A 20,118-nucleotide genomic window follows, 5' to 3' on the forward strand; every position below is an offset into this window, starting at 1 on the left:
TGCCAAACTAGTAATGCATGCTAAGTATGATATATAAATACAAGATTGTGCCAAGTTGCAATGAGTGTTGAGTCACTCATGTACCAAATCACTCAACTGTAGAGTAGATAGACCATGCCGAGTGATTCAAGTGTTGAGTAAATAGTTGATGCCGAGTAGTTTAGGTGTTGAGTCAAAAATAAAATTATAGTATATGTTGGCATTAGTAACTTCAAGTGTCGAGCAACACAAATTAGACATATTTTTTTTTATTACACAAACAACTATGTAAAGTGCTTTTCAGTTGACCAAGGGATAGAATACGATCTTTTGAAGATAAGGACAAATCTATATGCAGATTCCCTATGCAATTACATGTAGCCAATTATAAAATAGGAAGGATTAAGCAGTAAAAAATGATGAATCTTAGCCATAGATTCATACCTAACCCTAAGTCTTCTAGTCTTCTTAAGGAGGAAAAAACCCTAAACTTCATATGAGTGTGTAAGGAATTGAAGGAGGAGAATAGTGAAGTTTGCATGCAAGGATAGAGCATTCATGGAGACTTAGAAGTTATAGAGAGTGAATTGCAGAATCAGTTTGAGAAGAACAAAGGATAGAGGATACAACATTGACACATCAGATCAGAGAGGATCAAGAAGGAAACTATATAGATTTCATCTTTAATCAGGTAGCTAGAGCCAATCACAAGATCTATGCTGAAACATCCTAACAGGTGATTTTAGTTAAATCTCCTAGGTGGAATAGTCCTAACAAACTGTTGTAAATCCTTTAATAGGGTGACATTCCAAGTGGATGTTCTAAAGTCCTTTATCTAGGCACACTTCTTACAAGGTGTTGAAATCCTCTAACAAGGTGGTACTCAACAATCCCTTTAAGCCTTTAACAGGTGAGGCCTTTCATAGGGTAGATCATGTTTTATGGTCAAACCATTGTAACCTTAATTGGCTACACTTTATTGTTGTAGTAGTGAATATTTTTGGGTGTCATCCCCACCCTAGTTTTACCTTCTCTTTGGAGGGTTTTTGGGTAACCATATCTGGCGTCAAATGTGTGATTGCTTATATGTTTACATGTTTTAGATGAATGTGCTTTACATGTTATTTTAGTTTATCTATTGAATGCATGAGATGGATGAGTGGTGAAAAGTTTTATGGGTTCATGTGTTAACCTCTGATTCACCCCACCCCTAGAAGTTTACCTTTCCTACCTGTAATTCCAACATCTACTCCTTAAGATACATCCTTAGCCATGAAGTTTATTAGAGCTATATTAAAGGAACATATAAGTTGTCATTGAATCTTGAATGTGATTTTTTCAAAACATCATATAACCTTCTCTACATATGAAGAAAGTTTTAAATACCTCATGGGAAAACTACAATAAGCATATATAAGACCACTTTAGAAGTATAAACAAAAATCACTTAATGCAGTACTTTATAGCAGCTCACCAATTCTGGCTACATCCATGAGCTCAAAGTGGGGGATATTTTAATCAACACTTAATCAATATATCATCCATGACATATACACAACTTTTTATTGAAACATATACAACTATCACATGATGAGAAGAGAGAAGAAAAAAGGTCATGGGATTGTTGGGTTTCACAATCCCAACAATCTCCCACTTGAAGTGGACAATCAGTACAACCATGAACATGAAATCCATATTTTACCATCTTTAATGTCACATTGTAACCAAACCTTAATAAGAATTTAATTTTTCCCCATTCGATTCACAAACAATGTGAATTAATATTCTCTATTTTCTTTGACCAAATACAATTTAATAGTTGAACATCTTCTGTTACATCTTACATCTTCACTTTTTTCCTATAATAAACTATTTTAAAACTTCTATGAGAAAGTCAAGATAATTAGACTTAAAATTTTAAGATATGAAAAAACAAAAGTGGTAGTCCTCTTAATCTAGTTTTTAAACTACTAATAATTTTATTAAATTTTGGATTTTAAGGCCCTCAAAAAGGGGGAGCACACAAAGTGGTACTATTTGTTTAGTAAAAGCATAATATAGTGTTAGGTGTGCTCCCCTTGAAATGAAAACTTTTTTTTTGAAATTATTTAATCACTCTAGTCATAAGTTACTTAATGCCTTATAGTTTATCCTAGAATTTTCAACTAACTTTTTAATGTATATTTATTTTTTAACAAATTTTGGAAGTGGACACATCCTACAATGTGAAGTATATGTGTGCACCCCTAGAAATCACTAAAAACTAATTAATACTCAAAACTTATTTTATTCTATGAAACTAACTTAGCACAAAATTTGATGAATGAACCAAAATCTTGCTAGCCTCAACTGATAATAATGTTATTATATGTAAAAGAGTCATATCTTTTGTTATGTTGTCATTAATGTCAAGCCTTAGTAGATTAGACAATATGCTAATTCATAAGAATACTATACCATTTGATTGATGAAGAGGATTTGAAGAAAGTATGATATTAGAGTTGATAAGTATTTTTATTCAATGGGTACTTGAATGAATTGGACTATGATAGTATAACGTTCGTTTAATTGTTTTAAAATCATGTAAAGTTGTTATGAAGTTCATGAGTTTGCTGAGCCACACAAGTTAAACTGAATAATTAGATTAAAGATCTAGATACAATATACATCAAGTGATTACAGTTGTCACCAAGTGCTTGTTAAAGCAAAGTTAAATACTAGTGTTAACCAATTAATTTCAGTGTTCACCGAGTGATGTATTTCAAAATAAGTTAAGAAAGATTGAATATGAGCCTGACATATAGTGAGAATTAAGAATGATTGAGAACTTTAAATGATAAACTCAAAGTTAGTTTTAAGATCTACAACTGGAGAAATATAATAAAGATATGATGAAGGAGATTTAAGCAAGATGAATATAAGCACAAACTAAAGGAAGTTCTATTTTATGAGTGTCTAAATTTAGTTAATTAGAAATCTAGGATTGTGATTAAGCAACACAATCTAGAAGTTTCTGGAAGGCAGAATTTAACTATTTAAGGAGATGATTGAAACTATTTTTGGCTGATGATTGTTGCTGATAGATGTTGAACAAGGTAGAGGTATAGATGATGAAGGTGAAGAAGAAGAAAGAAGGACAAGGTGAATTGAGCAGAGTAGAAAAAGAAAGATAAAGTAGAGGAAGTGCAAAGTAAAAGAAAAAGAGTACGAATTAGCTAGATAGAGATCATAATGAAGAAGACAGAGTGAAGAAGAGTTCTAAACAAGAAATGTAGTGCTAAACCATATAGATCATTTGACTATTAATTCCTTATCATTCTAGCATATAAAATATATTAATTAAGTCGACATAACAAGTCTTTGAAATCCTAATGGTAACATCAATCAGTGATATTTGTAAGTCCTTTACAAGAGGCCACTCTTTAGTAGTGACAAGGAGTGATAAGGGATAGATGATCTTTATTTAAAATATTTTAACTAGGTCACACTAAAAATGTTCATGTTACCTTTAACAAGGTTGACTCCGAACATATCTCACTTAAAAAGAGTGAAATATTTGGGTTGTTGGTTTCCAAGTGGTTTTTTCCTTTATATGGTCTCCACATTAAGATACATGTATCAAATGTGTGATTTATTATGTGTTGCAAGTTGATTTTCATGTTATTTACTTGTTGTTGCAACTCAATATAAGATAAGTTATATCTTTGATACTTGATAAAGTAATGGACAATAAACTAATAGTTTAATGATAAATGATTATAAGTTTGATTTGAGAAGTTGAATGTGGTTACAAAATTGTTATAAAAATGCATGTAGGATAGCTTGACATAACTTATTCATTCCCCCCCCCCCCACAACTATCTAATAAATGGTATCAAAGAAAAGTGCTTGGAGGAAGAATTTTAAAGGGAGTTGAGATAAATATACAAAGATGTGCAAGAGAGAGCTACCTAAGATGAACAAGGAGAATCTCTCCTCATGGAAGAACATAATGGGGATACACTTATTTGGAATTGGATACAATTCTACATACTGGCTAGACAATTCTTATGTTTCTCCTACCCCTCTTATAACTATGGAAGAAATGATACAAAAGAGAGAACATGATAGTCTCATGATTGAGATTGCATCTACCCAGAATGATGTCAAATTTGATGATGTCAAGAACTATACTATTTCTATAGAGATGTGGGACAAAATGGAATTTGTTTATGATGGTGATGATAATGTGTTGAGACTAAAGGTAGAAAGTTTGAGAGACAATTATGATGACATGTGAATGAAAGAAGGAGAAAATGTTGTGCAGTATGTGAACCAAATCAAAAAAGTTGTGAGTGCAGTCAAAGTTGTTGGAGGAGTCATTAGTGATACATAAGTTGTAAATCAAGTTCTCAAGACTCTTCTACCTATTTATACTATTAAACTATCTACAATTCAAGAAGTTTGAGCTATGCCTGGTAATGATCTTATGCTTGATAGTTTAGTTGGTCGTTTGACTACATTTGAGTTGAGTAATTTTGATAATAGTGTGGTTACAATTAGGAATGCTTTCAAGTCTTCACTAACCATTGGTAGTTTAAAGAAAGAGAAGAGTAGTAATAATGAAAGTGATTATGAATCAGAAGATGATATGCATGATATTGAAGCTTTCCTTGCAAGTAGGCTATCGAGGGGAAAGGTAGATTCAAAGGTAAATGACCTCTAATATGTTTTAAATGCAATCAAGTAGGCCATTTTGTGGCCAGGTGTCCTAACAAGAGAAAGAGTGACATAAATGATAAGAAGGATGACAAGTATAGGAAGAAAATAAACTACAAGGACAAAGGGAAGAAATCATGCTATATTGTTGAGGAAGAACACTCCAAATTAGATACTAAAGATAGCATGGAATGAGTGGAAGTAGTGTATGTTGCAATTGACAGATATTTGAATGAGGAAAGGTATGAGGATAATAAAGCTCTTATTTCAAATATTAGTAAGAATGATAAATTGATCATTGATAGTGGATGCTCACATCATATGACTGGAGATCTTAGTAAGTTCTTACAAACTCCAAGAATGTGATGGAAAAATTGCTAAATTAGGAGATGATATTTCATGTCTAGTAAAAAGTAGAGGATCATTGATGTTGAATGATGAAATTAGATATGATGATGCATATTTGGTGCAAGGACTAAAATAAATTCTATTAAGTGTTTCTCAATTGAACAATATAGGTCATAAGTTAGAATTTGAGAACAAGAAAGTCAAGATCTATGATGATGAAGGAATTCTTATTTGCACTAGTGAGAAAACTAAAGGCAATCTATTGTATCTTGATCCTATTGTTGATACATGTTTATTTGCAAGAGTTGAGGATCTATGGTTGTGGAAAAAGAGGGTGTGTCATGTAAATTTTGAGAATATGGTGAAGGTCACTAGAAAAAAAGATATAGAGGCTTATCAAATTTGCATAAACCTAAGAATGCAATGTGCAAACAATGTCAACTCGGTAAGATAAGAAAGTCAAAAAAATTTAGTAAGACAAATGCTTCTAATGACAATATGAAATTAGTGCATACTGATTTGTGTGGACCAATGAGAGTAGAAAGCTACTATGGTTATAGATATTTCATACTATTTGTTGATGACTACTCTAGGATGATGATAGTTCTATTCATGAAGTTGAAGTCACATGCCTTTGCTATGTTTAAATGTTATAAAGATAGAGTTGAAAAAGAGGCTAGTAAAAAATTAAAATATTTGAGATGTGATAGAGGTGGCGATCTCATGTCTGCTGAATTTACTAACTTTTGTGTTGAGCATGGTATAAAGAGACCATTCTTAGTACCAAGGACACCACAAAAAAATGGGATTATTGAAGGGAGGAATGAATCAATTGTTGGCTATGCAAGGACACATGAAAAATGAATTTCTCAAATTTTATAGAGATAAGCTATTAGCAGAAAATAGTCTACACTCTCAACTAAGTTCAATTGAAGAAGGAAACAAACAAGACACCCTATGAAGTCTAGTATGGTCATATACCTAATGTGATTTATTTCAATAAATTGGGAAGTAGATTCTACATTCATAAAGATGCAACAAATGGTAAATTTGGTTCAAAAGGTGATGAAGGTATTTGCCTTGGATACTCTTCAAGGAGTAAGGCATATAAATGTTTTAACAAGACTACTAACACAATGATTGAAAGTTCAAATGTATGAATTGATGAGTTTGTAGATAAGAATGATGAGGTAAGAAAAAATGGACCAGATTATTGCAATTTTTAAAAAAAAATTATGATGATGCTTCCTACATAATTCTTGATAAAAATATAGAGTCACCAAGCATCAAACTATAGTACTCAAATCATGGATAGAACAACTCAAGCAAGATGAAGAGCCTCAACTAAGTAAAGATAATGTTAAAAATCAAAGAATTTAACTTGTGCTAGAAAAATATGTTAGTAGGAACCACTCACCGAACAAAACATTGGAGATAAAAATTCTAGAGTCATGATAAGAAGTAAATTGAAAGATAGTACTTGTTTAATTGTTGGAATTGAACCAAGAACTATTAAAGTTGAACTTGATAATGAAGATTGGATAAATGCCATGAATGAAGAGATTGATCAAATTGGAAAAAGAAAAAAAAACACATGGGCACTAATACTAAGACTAATTGATAAGAATATAATAGGAACAAAGTGAATATTTAGAAAAAAACTAAATACAAATGATGAATTTGTGAGGAAAAATGAAAGATTAGTTTGTAAAGGTTGTGCCCAAGAAGAAGGTGTTGACTATGGTGAGTCTTTTTCTCTTGATGTGAGATTGGAAGGAGTTAGAACTTTGTTGGCTTATGCTACTTACAAGAGATTCAAGGTATATGTAAAGATGGATGTTAAGTCAAAATTTATTAATGAAATATTTGAAGAACTGTACATAGAAGAACCATAAGGATTTTTAAAACCTGATTAGAAACACATGGTTTACAAATTGAACAAATCTTTGTATGGACTAAAAAAAACACCAATAGCCTGGTATGAAAGGTTACATTCATACTTGATTAAGATTGGATTTGTTAGAACAAATGAGAATAGTAATCTGTACTTGAAAAGTTAAGATGATAACATGTTGTTGATGGCCGAAATTTTTGTGGAAGATATCATATTTGTTGGAAATGGTTTTTTGTGAAAGAGTTTGAATTGTCTATGTTTGTTGAGATCAAATTTTTCATTGGCTTACAAGTTCATCAAAAAAAGATGGTATATATGTGACCCAATCTAAGTATGTGAAAGAGATCTTGAAAATATTTGGAATTGATGAGTCAGGGATAGTTAGTACATGTATAATGAGTGGATGCAAATTGTTTAAGGAGTATACTACAAAAGAGGTAAATCAAACATAATATAAATAAATGATTGGTAAATGATAGTGTGCATAATGGACCTGATATTGTACATGTAGTTGGAATTATTGTAAGTTTGTCCTCTAATCCTAAGCAAACACAGATGACTTCTGTTAAAAGTATATTTAGATATCTGAAAGGAATTCAATATTTTAGATTATTGTACAAACAAGATGGTGAAATTACACTTTAAGTCTACACTAATTTAGACTAGGTTGGTGATGTTGATGATATAAAAAGTACAAGTGGTGGAGCTTTCTTTTTAGGAGAAAGACTAATTACATGGTTGAACAAAAAACAAAGTTGCATTTCACAATCTACTAGTGAAGTTAAGTATGTTGTTGTGGAAATTAATTTTTCTAATATTGTCTAAATTAAGAAACTATTGGAAAGAATTCAAAAGAAGGTAACTGAGCTAGTTATTATTTATCGTGATAATACTAGTGCAATAAATATATCAAAAAATTGAGTGATGCATGCAAAAACCTCACATATATCTATCAAGTATCACTACTTCAGAGATAAATTACAAGAGAAGCAAGCAAAGCTTGAGTATGTGAAGTTTAAAGAACAAATTGTAGACATATTTACCAAGACATTTCCTATGGATACTTTTGAGTATCTAAGAAGTAAATAGGGGATCCTTCCCCTATCCAAGATTAACTAAGCATGGATGCTTGTTGCATCAATTCATGGATGATTAGGTATATCTTTGTGGAGTTGATAAAAGAGTTCACTCTTTAGGGATATTTCCTAAAGATGGGAAAGCAAATATAATGAAGTTGATGTAAACAATACATGTAAGGCACAAGACTTTACTACAAGGTTCTTTAAGTTTTATATTTGGAGTTATATTTATCCTTGGCATTGTTTTCAAATGGGGAGAGAATGACTAAAGGGGAGAGAAGTAATAAGAGGGAAAATCTAATTGAAAATGAGAGAATCATAGAAATAACTAAAGTGATGTTGCTGAATAGAGAAGTATGTCATAAGGGGGAGAAATGGAGAATTTTTGAATATGAAGCTACTAAAGATATAGATTGACTAAATTTTGATGTTCAAATATGTTGTAGAGAACCTAAATAAATTAGAGAGCTAAAAATTTGTATTGTTGTAAATGAATACATTTGATTATGTTATGAGTAATATTTTGCAATGTAAAATCCTATGTTTATGAGTTTCCATCAATACTAAAGGAGGAGATTATTATCCATAACTGATGATAAAACTAATATGTTAGCCCCAACTAATGATGTAACTGAGAATGTTATGAATATATGTGAAAGAGTCATATTAGTTGTTATGTTGTCATTAACATCAACTCTTATTTGATTAGACATTATGCTAACATAGTAGAGTGCTAAATCAATTTTATTGGTGAAGAGGATTTTATATATAAAGATGATTTGAAGAAAGTATGATGGTGGTGGTGTTGATAAGTATGGTATTCAATGGTTACTTGAATTAGCTAGGAAGTGATAATGCAATATTGGTTTGATAGGTTTACAATCATGTAATATTATAATATAATGAGCAATACAAGATATATCAAGTGACAAGGTGAAATAAGGAAGACATTGTTTATCAAGTGACTACAGTGTTAACCAAGCCATTGGCTAAGAAAAGAAAAAGTTCAGTGTTACCCGAGAAAGTTTAGTATTGAATGATTGATGTTTTACCCAAGTGAAATGTTATGCTCACCAAGTAATAGAAAAAAGAATAGCTTTGTGAAGTTAGAATCTAAGGACAACTTTTGATAGAAATAAAAAGTCCAAAGATGAGTCAAAGTATGTTACTAGATCTATGTTGGAAAAATGCAATGAGAATACCAAGATGGAGATTGAAGAAGGATAAGGACAAGCACAAAGTTCTATGAAAGTTTTATTTTCTAAGTGACTAAATGCAATGAACTTGAGATAGATGATTATGATTAAGTGCAATAACTAGAAGAATCTAGAAGCACATAGACTACTATTTAAGGAGTAGTTGAGTAATTTTTTGGATGTTGATGTTTTAGGTTAGATGTTGATGGAATGTTAAAGAAGAAGATCAAAGGGTAAAGTTTCTAAAGAAGAAAAAAGTGCCAAGTGAACTGAGCAGAGAAGATAGAAGATCAAAGAAGAGTCAAGGAAAAGTGAGAGAGAGAAGAAGTGAATTGACCAAGCAAAGAGATTAGGGGATAGAGATCCAAAAGACTCTAAGTAGAAAGGAGATCATCTAAACAAGCAAGGTAATGTTGAACCCAACAGATTATTTTTTAATATTACTTTCTAATCACTATAGCGAAAAAATCTGTTAACCAAGTGGGCCTAAAAATTCTATGGAGTCCTATATGGTAACATCGATTAGTGGTGTTTATAAGTCCTTTAGAGAAGGTTACTCTTTAGACATGATAAAGAAGTGATAAGGTTTACATGATCTTTTGGTGGAAATCCTCTTAAAAGAATCATTAACAATGTGCATGTAAATATTTAACAAGGTTGGCTCCTAGTAGAGCTCACTTCAGAAGAGTGAAAATTTTGGGTTGCTAGTCCTTGGTGGTTTTTCCCTTTATAGGGTTTTCATGTTGAAAATATTTGTCTCAAATGTGTGATTTTTGTTATGTTCCAAGTTAATTTTCATGTAATTTACTTTTACTGCAACTCAATAAAAACTAGGTAAATAATTGGTAAAACCCAAGTTTAATACTGACATTTGGTAAAAGTAGAAATAATGAATGAATATTTTGGAGTAAATTAAATGTGTGAGTCAATTGTGAAGTTGAAATAGAACACTGAGTAAAATCTTATGATGTTTTTGAATTTTTTTGGTTCTTAAGTTTTTTAAGGAACTATACCTAATAACTTAACATAATTGATTCAACTCCCTCCCCCCCCCACAATTATCTAAAAATTGGTATCAAAGTATGGTGCTTGGAGAATTTTTTTTAAAGGGACTTGAGCTAAAGATCACAAGATGTATAAGAGAGAGTTACCAATGCTGAACAAGGAGAATTTATCATCATGGAAAGACAAAATGAGATTACACCTATTTGGAAATGGAGACAATATAAATCACTAGTTGGACAATGAATACATTGCACCTTTCGCTCATATGACTGTAGAAAAAATGACTAAGAAGAGGAATTCTAATAACTTGATTATTGAGATTGCATCTGCACTTAATGATGTTGCATTTGATGATACCAAGAACTAAAATAATGAAATATAAAAGATATGGGACAAATTGAAACTCAAACGTGGTGAAGAACCAAATGTATTGAGAGCTAAAGCTTAAATTCTTATAGGTAAGTATGATAACATGAAAATGAAGGAAGGTAAGAATGATGCATAATATGTAAACTAAATCAAAGAAGTTGTGAGTGCAACCATAGTTTTTCTAGGAATTAGTTTTGATAGTGAAATTGTACTTGTACAGTTCTTAAAACTCTTCTATCTATTTATGCTATCAAAGTTTCTACAATTCAAGATGTAATAGCTATGCCTAGTAATATTTTGACTCTTGACAATTTAGTTGGTCAATTGACTACATTTGAATCGAGCACTTATGATAATAGTATGGTTATACTTTGAAATCATTTTAAGTATTCTTTAACCATTGCAAGTTCAAAGAAAGAAAATTAAACTAATGAAGAAAATGAGTCTAAATTTGATAAAAATGATCTGGATGAGATTGAAGCATTCCATGTGAGAAGGTTATCAAGAAGTAAAGGTAAATTCAAAGGTAAATTGCCCCTGCTTTGTTTTGAGTGCAATGAATTTGGTCACTTTTTTGCTAAGTTTCCTAATAGAAGTAAGAGTAACATAAATGAAAAGAAATATAACAAGTACAAGAAGGAAAAAGGACTAAAAAGAAAAAGGGGAGAGCTCATGCTACATTGTTGAAGAAGAACAGACTGAGTCCAATACTAATAAAGAAAATGAAGTTGTTGAGGTGGTATATGTTTCTATCAAAGAATATCCTAATGGAGAAAGGTATGAGAATGAAACTACATTCATTTCACATGTTAACAAGAATGACTCATGGATTATAGATAGTGGATGCTCACATCACATGATTAGTGACTTAAGTAAGTTTAATTTTTTTGAAGAAATTGATGATGGTGGAATTGTTAAGTTACATAATGATGTTCCATGTCTAGTGAAAGGAAAATTATCACTAATGTCAAATGATAAGATCATATGTGATAATTCTTATTGAGTAAAATGAATTAAGTATAATATTTTTTGTGTTTCTTAGTTCAATAATTTAGGTCATAAACTAGAATTTCATAATAGAAAATTCAAGATCTATGATGATGAAGGAAATCGGATTGGAACTAGGATGCAAACAAAAGGCAACTTATTTTATCTCAATCCTACTATTGAGACATGTTTATTTTCTAAAATTTAACATGTGTGGTTGTGGCATAAAAGGTTGTGTCATGTAAAATTTGAGAACATGATGAAGGTTAGTAGAAAGAAAAGGGTTAGAGGCTCACCAAATTTGCACACTAGTACATTTGGGGGTAATTTTCAATGCTAGTTTTTGATGGTAGGCCAATTTGGCTTGTCAAATTGATTTAAAAAAAAATTTGATCCTGATAACATCAAAATTTTGATGATAGTTAAGATTGGCATCAAAATTTTGACATTGTTGGGGTTATAAACAAAAACAAAATTGAAACTTCATTTCATATCACGTGGCAAAGTGCGTGTCGAAGGCTTCAAGCGTGACCAATTAAGACATTTTTAGTGCCATTAAGGCAAGGTTGATAGATTCATTTGCATTATCCACATCCTCTTCTATTTGGAACTTTCTTTCAAGGTAAGGTCTCATCCTCTTCTATTTTCTTGCTTAATTTCAACATAAGGGTTGAAGGTATTTTTCATTTTCATTGTAAGGGTTCAAGGTAATTTTTGTTTGCAACTTGTTTAATATTAGGGTAAGAATTCAAGGTAATTTTTACTTTGGCCATCAATTATGGTGATTCAAACATTGTTCATATTGCCTAATTTTGAATAGATTTCTTAATAATCTAAATGTATACCCTAGAAAAAAAATGGGAGACTTGTGGGCATTAAGCTATTTCTCTTCCTTGATCGCCTAGTGAGATTGTTAGTGAGGAATATTCTATGGAGGGATATGTATGATCCCCATCCCAAGGATGTCCCTATTTTACATGGGGGTTGGGGACTAAGATGCATCCCCACTAGAGGAATATACCTATTCTAAAAATGAAATTGCTAGGCAAATTTTTAGGAGACTCTATATTTACCAACATATGTTTATAAATGGACACAAGTAGAAAAATTATATTCACTTTCCAATATTGTTGAACCAATGGAAACCTCAAAATAAATTGACATAGTATACTTTCTCCAAGAGCAAAGAGTGAACAATTTTTCCATGCTCAATACTCAACACACTAGAGAGAATATTTTTTTTCTTGATAAAAAAACCACTGACACAATAATCTCCAATAATCAATTCATACACCTTCTATCAATCCCATAGACAAAGGTTTATGTTACTTGAAAATTAAATATCCAAATTCAATGTCTAAGAACTTGTAGCCAAACAACCAAAAAATACAAAGATTAAGTCTATCAAAGTCTTTGCAATCTAATGTCAACCTTTGAATTAATTTTTTTTTCAACTATAAGTATTACTACATATTATAGCTTAAAATATACAACTTTACCATATGTAAGTCTTATGTCACTCACATTGTAAGTTAGATTAAATGATAATAAACAAATAAATCTTGAGCATGCACAATTTTTTTTTACATGTGTATGTTTTCTTCCTGAAGGTTATGATAATTGTAATTCTTCAAATATATATGCACCACCCCTACAAATAACTAAAAATAATTAGATTTCACTTTAAAAGGATTTTAACCAATGTTGTAATTCAATTTTCTAGGATCTATTTATATATTAAGTCTGTAGACAAAAACAGCTTGGTGGCAACTACTTGTTATTTGATCAGCCCCAAAAATAGTCTTAACCTAGACTATTAGGCAATGTTGTTGTTCTGTAGATTGTCATATTAACTAGAGTTTATATAATAAATAAAAGACTTGAAATTAAAGAATAGATATATGCCCAAAAAGTATGTCATACAATGCACACACAAGAGGGTACCAAATCTCCTATGTAAACACTAATCAATTGGAATTGAATCTTTTCTTGCCATGCCAACTATATATTACTATTAGTAATAGGTGGTAATCAATGTAGAAATTTTGAATAGTTTTTAATAAGGTAAAAATTGTTTTAGAGACATGAGATGTTGATTTGCAGTTATAATGTGCTTCTTTTTAATAAGAAATCAATGTTTGTAAGGTATTGACTGAGCATGCATCGTGGGAACTGGGATCTACTTTGATTGAATATGGAATTTTTTTTTTTATGCATCAAAATTGAAAACTTAAAAGAAACAAATCAAATATCAGAATGTTGGTGACTATTTCAGCCTACTATTATGCAATTTGTGCTCAATTTATTTTCCTACAACAAGAGATGGATAGGTTGCAAAATCAAACACCTAATTCCTTAACACAAAAGAAAAATGTTGAACATGATACTCTTTCTAGTATTTCAACACAACAAGCAAGTGAAAAACACATTGTGAAAGACTGTGGCCCAAAAAATAAACAAGGGAAAATGTAGTATTGGTTATAAGGGTTTTGTTGGGTCTTATGTCCCTAAGTATTTGAAACCTATCAAATATGTCTCTAAAGGACTTTTGAATTCATGTCAATTAAAATCTTCCTCTACCAATTTTTAACTTGGTTAAACCAAAATCATGTTCTAATTGTGGTCATCATGGTCGTCTATCAGTTTCTTCTTTTCATCTAAATCCCTATTAGTATGAAGAGATAAATGAGGTGATAAAATTGCATGTGCAGATGTATGTATGTATGTATGTATGTATGTATGTATGTATGCATGTATGTATGTGTGTATGTGTGTATATATGTATGTATGTATGTATGTATGTATTTATGTATATGTTATGGTGGGATGAAGACCAAATCAACAAGAGTAAGGATTTTCCCATCAAAAGGATTGCTATTTCATTACAAATTTGTACAGTACAATTCCAACCCTAGTCTAGGTTGAAAATAATCAATTTATAGGTCACAACTCTTGAACTTACAACTTCATCCTTCCATGTTCAATCAAAATAATGATCTGACTATTACACTTCTAGATTGCAAGGAAAATTGCAAAAAGTTGCATGACAACTTTTATTGCATGTTTTGCAATTTTTACAACTTTTACACAAACTTCAAATAAAAGACTCCACATGCCTTCAAAACTATACCACAATATGTAAAAGGATTATAAAACATAAAAATGGAGATTTTTGGTCAACTCACAATGTTTGACCAATTATTGACCAACAATTGACTTGCCTAAAACCTTATTACAACATGTAAACAACTTGTCTAAATGCATGTTTGAGATTGTCTAAACTATCTTGTGTCAACTTGGAGGCTTCACCTTCTATACTATCCTATGTGGTGTTTGACCACCTTATTTAGGAACTATGGCCCCTATAGATCTAGGATTTCATTTTCATGCCCTTTTGATCGATGTATATATAAGTATGTATGTGTGTGTGGATTCATTTTTCTTATCAATGTCCTCTTTTGTTAGGAACTTGCTTTCAAGGTAAGGTCAAGTCCTCTTCTGTATGCTTGTTTAATTTCTCTTTTATGTGAATACCTATGGATGGTCCAATTTTCCATGCCCTTTTGATTGATGTATATGTATATATGTATGTATGTATGTATGTATGTATGCATATAAAAAATAAAACTCACTCAATAGGTAGCATGACCACAAGTTTTTAAAAATAACTATATAAGGAATGAGTTGGGACTTATACAAGTCAATTGGTCTAGTTGTTGATTAGTTGGGTTGATTACAAATTCTTATAGAATTTTTATCAGATTAGGTACAATAAAACAAACAATCAGTTATTCCCAGCTAGCATTAACTTGACTGGTATATTTAGACCCATTGATTATATTTGTCACAAGCTTTAAAACATAACTATATAAGGAGTGAGTTAGGAAATATATAGGTTAACCTTAAATTAACTATAAACTATAACAAAAAGGTTGCACTAGGGTGTTATAGGATTGTAATTATAGAAAACTACCTAATTTTCCTTAGTGGGTGTATGATGGCGAAGAGTTATATTAGGTAAGTAAAGGTCACAAGTGGTTATAGAAATACAACTATATCAAAACAATTAGAAACTAGAACTACATATTCATTAGAGTGAGTAGTTCAAGGGTCTTGATCCCATGTGTACGGATATGTAGGTAGCCTGGTAGGTGAAGTATGCCTTCAATGTGCAGACACCTTAGACATAGTTAGGTAGCATGGATCATCACAATGTAGTATGAACTTTCTTTGGACTTACCTCATAGATATAATAGTTCAGAAGCTTTCTACCAAGTTGAATGAAGTCTAGAACCAATGCTAATGCTATATTGTTCAAAATCAATGCCAATATTTATATTGTATATTTCATTTGTTTTTTTTAAGATGCCATCTGTACTAAAGAGATAGTAATATTTAATTATTATCGATTATATACAACATACTACTAATGCTTGTATGTTTATATTTTTTATAATTTTATAGCCCGAATATTTTCTTTTTAAGAAAATCCACACCTAACAATATGAACCTAGAACAAAATAAGGTGACAATTGCTTGATTTTGGTCTCTGTTCAAAAGAAATGATTATGGAAAATGTTATTGTCCTTGAAAAAAATGCAAGGGCTTAAAGAATCTAAGAATTCTGGTCACAATAGCTAAGAGACATTGTAGGCAACATGATCACATTGAAGGGGGAAAGGATTTTTGTCCTTTGGTGAATGTAAATTTCAAACTAGTGGAACATGGAGGTGTGAATATTGAAGTAGAAGGTAATTCTCTCATGGAAGAAGATGACCATGAGGTAGAGAGCATAATTGAAGATGTTGATATTGGTGCAACTGATAATGTGCTAGAGAATAGGATTGAAGAAGGTGTTATTGGCGCAACTGATGAAGATGATGAAGATGATGATAGTTGTGCATGTAATGATGATGATAAAGAGAACCTTAATATACCTATAATTGAAAAGGAAAATGAGCCCTTGTACCAAGGCTCCCAAATAACACTTCTTTCTGTTGTATTATTGCTGGTAAACTTCAAGGTTATAAATGGTATATGCTATGTAGCATCTCATGTATGCCAATGTATAGTGTCATTTTTTTCATCTTCTATGTTAGTGTACCATTAATGTTCTTTATATTAATATCAAAATTTTTTCCATAGGTTGATAGGTGAGTTTTTCTTACCACCATCAAACATTCTACCTCGCTCTTATTGAGAATTATTGACCATTAAGAAAGATATTGGAATGGAGTATCAAACAATACATGCATGTCCCAATAATCATATTATATATCATAAACAACATGAATTTGTAATGGAATTCCATGATTGTCACATTAGTAGATATCGATCAAATAAAATAACAAAAAAGGTTCCTCACAAGGTTCTTCGGTACATTTCCATTATTCCACGTCTGCAATGATTATTCAGGTGTACTAGCTTGACATAATTTATGCATTAACATGCATGCAAGAGAAGTCAAGATGACATTATGAAAATTCCTATAGATGGTTCTACATTTAAGGACATTGAAGATAGGTGGTCAATATTAAACAAGAACCTCATAATCTCAAGCTTTCATTGGCAGTAGATGGTGTCAATCCATTTGGAGAGATGAGATCTATTTACTCAGTTTGGCCTATTTTTTAATTAATAATAACATTCCTCTTTGGATGTCTGTAAAGAGGGAGCACATAATGTTGGAAATGATTGTACCAATTATTTTTCCATTTAATATTCATGTAAATTAAATAATAAACACAATATCAAAATGGTTTTAATAATTATGTTTTTTGTATGTTCATTCAACTAGGTAAGTACCAAGTGAAAGATATGAATGTATATATTGAGCCTTTGATTGACAAGTTGTTGGAGTTATGGAATGGGCTCACTATGTATGACATCTCAAGACCAATTGGTGAAAGACAATTTCAATTCCATGCAATGCTTGTATGGACTATACATGATACCCTGGACTAACACATTTTTTTGGTATGTAAAACTATTAACACTTTTTTTTTTGTACGTTTAAGTTGCATGTGATAATTGTAAATATGAATCTTATAGTAGACATGTCATCCAATTATACATGATCTTGTAGGTGTTCAAAAAAAGGAAAAAATTTCATGTTCAATTTGTGGTGCAAAGATGAAATCTTGCCATTCAAAAAGTTTAGGAAAGTAGGTATTCGATGAGCATAGACACTTTCTCCATAAAATCACAAGTATCAAATTGTTGACAAACATATTTTCAATGGAAAAGAAGAGATAACATCAAAGCCATGAAGAATGACACCTCAAATGTGAAAGTTGGAATACAATACAATAAATTGTCAAGGTAATGTCATTCCATCTAATGCAAGTTTTCATATGAAATTTAAATTTGGATACTATCTTTTGTTTACTAATGATATAATTGATGTTCATGAAGGTCATCAAGGCATTGATGAGAAAGTTTTAAAAGGACTTAAAAGTTATCCTAGACAATTTAGTAGGTTGTTGTACTACAAGCACCTTTCAATCATGTATTTGTTTGATGCTATGCATATTGGAAAGAATGTAATAAAGACACTATGGAAAATATTAGATGGAAGGTGTGACAAAGAAAAATTGGTCAAAATTTGCAATGACATTGATGAATCCAATCATGCATTGAAGTTTTTCATTTAATCAATAGAGATGGAAACTAGATTAATACAAGTGTCATTCCTTGGTTATTGATGCAGAAACAAACTGATACCATATATGAAGCCATAAAAAAAACTAAATTTCCCATAGGATTTACTACAAACATTAGCAGTCTCATATAAAAGAAAGGTAATTTTGGATCAGGGTTGGAAATGCATGATTGGCATACTTTCATCAAGGTGAGTCATGTTTTTCTCTATTTACAATAAATTTGTAAAAAATCATGTACTTTTGATTATTTTATTTTATAAAATATTGAAAAGATTATTTTATTATTACTATAGAATGTTCTACCTCTATCTCTTCTACACAACTTCAACAACATGAGTGTCAAAAATGTTATATATGATCTTGGGAAATACATGAGGTTAGAAGTGTTATTTGTTAGATTTGTTGTATAGAAGTGTTATTAGTCTCGTTAATATATTTTTGTGTGATGAATATCTTCTAGGTGGTTGTCATCTAAAGAAATTGATAAAAAAGAACATAAAGAAATGGAAGAGAAAAAATTCTTAGCTTTTGTGTGAGATGCGAAAGTGTCTATCTTCAAATTTTTTCAATGCACAAGAATAGTACCTCATACATCTAGTTGAGGATATTGAATTGTGTGGACCTATAACAACTAGGTCAATGTGGATGGTTGAGATGAACTTAAAATTTTTGAAGGGCTTGGTTCGATAGAGAGCACTTCATGAGGCTTCCATGGTCAAAGGATATATGGTCTACCAGACCATTTTTTACATTAGTGAATTTCTTCCCAAGTTTTCATCAAAGATCCATGTAGATTGTATTTGGGATCCCAAGTCCATTAATAGATTTGAAGAGTAGTACTTGATAGGGAAAGGTAGATTGTGGAAAGTGAGAGGTAATTATAAGATGTTATTGTAGTTAATTAATTCTTATCCATCATCAATATAAGTTATTTCTAACTAATAAATTTATTTTATACAATTTCTCATGAGTGGGATGCACTTCATTTGTATATTGCAAGCAATATTGATTGGATGATGCTATGGATTGAATGATCTCAACAAAATGGTCACTCATTAACATGGGAAGATGTTTCTTCATTGGTTAAATAAGTTCATCATAATGGAGATCTCAATGTTATGCCGACGGTAATTGATCTAGCAAATAGTTTAAGAGGTGGAAAGGTATGTATAAGTTAATCTATCATGACCCATTTGATTAATACCAACTCAAGAATGGATGCATAATGTTGACATGTTTGAAAAATAACAGTTCAGGCACCACATATCTATATACTACAATAGCCATAAATTTTTGCATAAAAAAGGTGGATGAAACTAAGAGAACATGAAATTTTGGGATAACTACAATTTTTGAGGTCACCAATATTTTTTTTAGACGTGGCATACATCCTCAATAATCTAAAAATAGATACTATGGAGTTTTGGATCATATAATTGAGTGTAACTTTAATTCCTTCAAACAAGTTCTATTTAGTATCAAATGGTATAGGCTATGATTGAATCAAAATGATCCCGATAGAACTAATATTGAACATGATAATGAATTTTCAATGATTAATACAAGTTCATTTAAGCTAGTTGGAAATGAGCCCTATGTTTTTTCAAGCCAATGTGAGCAACTGTTTTACTTTGGCATTTCACATAAAATAGGTTGGTCATTTTTTATTAGACATGATCCAAGAGGAAGATTGGTAAAGTATAATGTGATTGAAGAAGAATATGGAGGAGGACACGAGGATGATAATGGAAAAGATGAAGGAGGAGATGGTGACATTGATGATGGTGAAGATGAAGAAGGAGATGATGATGCAGATGATGATGGAGAAGATGTGCATGATGATGGTGATGGCATTGATGATGATAATGATGATGGCAAAGATGATGATGGTGGTGATGGTG

At 31.0% G+C, this 20,118-nt stretch overlaps 2 long non-coding RNA genes across 4 annotated transcripts in view; both read left to right on the plus strand.

The window, feature by feature from the left end:
• Positions 1–20,118, plus strand: part of LOC149572757 (uncharacterized) — a 163,181-nt gene that overhangs the window by 134,906 nt on the left and 8,157 nt on the right. The window lies entirely within an intron of this gene.
• Positions 17,353–18,238, plus strand: LOC149572758 (uncharacterized). Its single transcript, XR_016359966.1, has 3 exons — positions 17,353–17,531; positions 17,641–17,876; positions 17,970–18,238. It is a non-coding gene; the product is annotated as an uncharacterized LOC149572758 (long non-coding RNA).

The sequence above is a fragment of the Cupressus sempervirens genome, chromosome 2, assembly GCF_028749045.1.
Source record: "Cupressus sempervirens isolate cs-2001-9-10 chromosome 2, ASM2874904v1, whole genome shotgun sequence".
Lineage (NCBI taxonomy): Eukaryota > Viridiplantae > Streptophyta > Pinopsida > Cupressales > Cupressaceae > Cupressus > Cupressus sempervirens.